General features: G+C 36.9%; 1 protein-coding gene across 4 annotated transcripts in view; it reads right to left on the bottom strand.

Annotated features, from left to right (window-relative positions):
- Positions 1–306: 306 nt before the first annotated feature.
- LOC102605972 (small G protein signaling modulator 1-like) overlaps positions 307–3,253 on the bottom strand; it is a 46,480-nt gene continuing 43,533 nt past the window's right edge. For 2 of the 4 annotated variants that reach the window (XM_006349517.2, XM_015309626.1), the window contains one exon: positions 307–889. The gene's annotated coding sequence lies outside the window, so the exon portion shown is untranslated. Of the gene's footprint in view, positions 890–1,113; positions 1,495–3,253 lie in introns of those variants that run through there. The other 2 variants (XM_006349518.2, XM_015309625.1) reach the window with 2 other exon arrangements.

Raw genomic sequence — 3,253 nt, 5'->3', positions numbered from 1 at the left:
GATACTTTAGCGGTAAGGATACCAATTTCTAAAATCATTTTTGCATAATTTCTCATAATTCTCCCACTTCGCCCGAAGTACCATCACTTGCTCGAGTTCATTCCCTCATGATTGCAAGGAAAGATTTTTGTTAAGATTTTTATCTTTCTTACAAGGAAATAGCCTTCTAGAAAAAGTGCCTTGACGAAATGATAACCAAAGGCAAACAAAACAAAACAAAGTTGATGTTTTTCATTTTTCCATCTACAATTTCAATAATTGATCATCTTGTTCCATGCAATGGACAAAGCACATTGACAACTCTACTCAGAAAAAAACAGCTAGGCCGGCATGACAAATCAAGTCTCTGTTCACCTAAAACAAAATTCACACCAGAAAAAGGACAAGAATATACTAATTCACCAGCAAAGTTATAATAGAAGGTTCTTTTATGAATCTGTTTTTGTATGCAGCCAACTCTGAAGAGCATTCAGTCCCTTTGCGTTGAACGAGATGGGAGGTCTATCAACTACACTGAGATTGCATGTTAACGAGCATGAACAGTCCCATATAAAGTACCGCACAACACATTTTTTTACTGTTTCTACGCTTGTAAGGATAAATAAATACTTTCTTACTGTTTGTACGCTTGTAATGATTGAAGACAAGTCGTAACAAAGATATGAAAAAATCTTCATTTTTTTCTTTCTCCAGAAATATTATCTGAATGGCACTCCTAATTCTCATCAACTCTTTAAACTCTCCCCTGAGACATCTGAATGCTGACAAGTTTATCAAAATTGCTGATACATAATCCTTACCACTAACTTTATGACAGCAAAATTTGTGTTCCCTAACCACTTGATTGTATTCACCAACCAAGGTAAATGAAACATGCAACTTAACAGTCCTGCAGAAAAAAATACAAAAAGGTGCATCTTAGTTCTCCACTTCAATTAACATGACATTTGAAATTTGAAAGCAGAAATAGCAAGCATACTGAGACACTTGCTATAATATGAAATATACCAAATGTATCAGCATCTATAACCATTACAGGTACAAAATATGTGTTCGGCTCCAATTCCAGATTACAGTACTTCTACTATTGGTAACATCAAATCAAGAGACAAATTATCAGGCATAATAAGAATTACACTAAGGTAAACTTTACATAGCATTCTCCGATAGAATCAAGAAAATTTCAAAATTACTCGTGTCACCTGAAGACTAAACTTTAGCTCTTTCACCAAGTACTTCCAATATCCATAGAGAAGACTCGAAAAATAATGGTTTAGGCAAATTATCAATTCTGCAGCCAAATGCAAATCGATTCATCCAAGGCAATGGAACTCCTTTTCAATTAATGCAAGTCAAGTCATTCTACAATAGATAGTTGAAGGAGAATAAGAAATGTTTGCTCTTTAATATGGATCTCAAGAGCAATGAGGAAAGTATTCCTTCGTTTGTGCTGTGTACACTGATGCATGGGGAGCCATCCTAACAGCAAAGAACCTGCAGAGGACAATCTACATTAACTTGAGCTTCATGCACGAGCAAGCATGAGAGGATGTCAACCATCTAATACTCGGTTTCCCTATCGCGTACATGCTGCAAAGCATGGTGTGTAACAATGTCAGGAGTCTACTGGGCGATATGCTAGAGACTGTAAAATAGTGGTACTAGGGTGGAAACTCAGAAAGAGCAGTGCTCATGTGTACCATATGGAAGGAGATTCATATCAGCGTGCTTTTAAGAGTGGATTTTACCATTTTACACATAAGCAGAACAGGTTGGCTTTGTGTACTTTTTGGGAAACATTTGACTAGATCCTCTTTGTAGAGAATCATGTTAGTATATAAACATCAGTGACGTTTAAAGTCTTCGTGCAAAACTATGTTATTTTGTAAGTTAGTCTACTTTTGTGCACACCTTATGTATGCAGGGTTTCCCATCATAAACGCTACTGCTGTTTATCTGCAGATACAACTTTAAATAAACACAATCAATTAGTTATAAAATTTAAATTCAAGAATTTTCATTCGAGTTGGCTGATGGAAATAAGTGAACTGACTCTCACTTTCTGCTTCAGAACGATTCCCTTACTCTCAAAATTTCCTTTAATCAATCCCCTCTCCATAGTCGTTTCCATCCTCTCCTTCATCATATGTCTCCTCTCGCTTCCTTCCCCTTCTTAGACAAACCTCTTTCCCTTTCCTCCCACCTCATTTCCTCTATATTTCCTCTCCATTTTTTAAGACTTCAAGGCTAACTCTCTAACGTAAACTAGACCCTGAATTTGTTCCCCATCCTACATCAAACAAGTTAAAATCAACATCCAGAATGCCCCCACAAGCATCCCCCACTTTTCTGTGGACTGGCCAGAGTTTCTTTTAGGTCTAATATTATAGCTTCTTTGTAGGTCTATTATTTGCTTCTTTGCTTCTAGAGAGGAGTTTAAACACATTTGTTTCCATTCTACACTTCTTTCTACAAGCTCATAATGCTACTTTTGGTATTGCAAAACCACTTGGCATATGTTCTGCAGAGCCGAACATTGATCAATAATAGTATCTTAGGCCTTGTGGAAATCCACCCTATTATCCAACAATCTCATTATTTTCCAGAGCAACACCAAGTGCACGGTTTCTTCTTCACCTTATTATTCTCCTTAAATAATCATTTACCATAATCTTCCTATTAAGATGACTGTTATAAAACTGTCAAATACATAGAGAATGAAGCAATTTTTTTTTGAACTTGGTAACTTTGTATTATATCACAAAACAGTACATGGGTCGTACTGTAACCTTATATACAAGAGTACTCCTGATTTCACTTCTCTACGTCTAAATTGAGTCTAACACATCAATAATAGAGACAGTGTCATTAGAGTATAACTGATTACTCCAAAAGACTAAAAGTAAAATGCAGTTTAGTTTAACTTTCTGCACATTGTTCTCTATGCTCTCAAAACATCTTGAATTCCTTTCTTTCCAAACAGCCCACCAGATAGCCCCCGGGATAATTCTCCATCTACCTCTATCCTTGGCATGTACACCTGCTTCCTCCCAGCATAGTAATGCCTCAGCCACCTTCCTGGGCATTGTCCAGGAGATGCCTTTGTGGCTTAGGAATATTCTCCACAGATGATGGGTGTACTTGCAATGTAAAAATAGATGGTTAACAGTCTCAGATGTTTCACCACATAGGAAGCACCTAGAACACAGGGTTCTCCCCCTCTTCATAACATTGTCCTGTGTAAGGACTGCTT

The sequence above is a fragment of the Solanum tuberosum genome, unplaced genomic scaffold (assembly GCF_000226075.1).
Source record: "Solanum tuberosum cultivar DM 1-3 516 R44 unplaced genomic scaffold, SolTub_3.0 scf00111, whole genome shotgun sequence".
Taxonomy (NCBI): Eukaryota; Viridiplantae; Streptophyta; class Magnoliopsida; order Solanales; family Solanaceae; genus Solanum; species Solanum tuberosum.
This window is presented reverse-complemented; position numbering and strand designations above follow the sequence as displayed.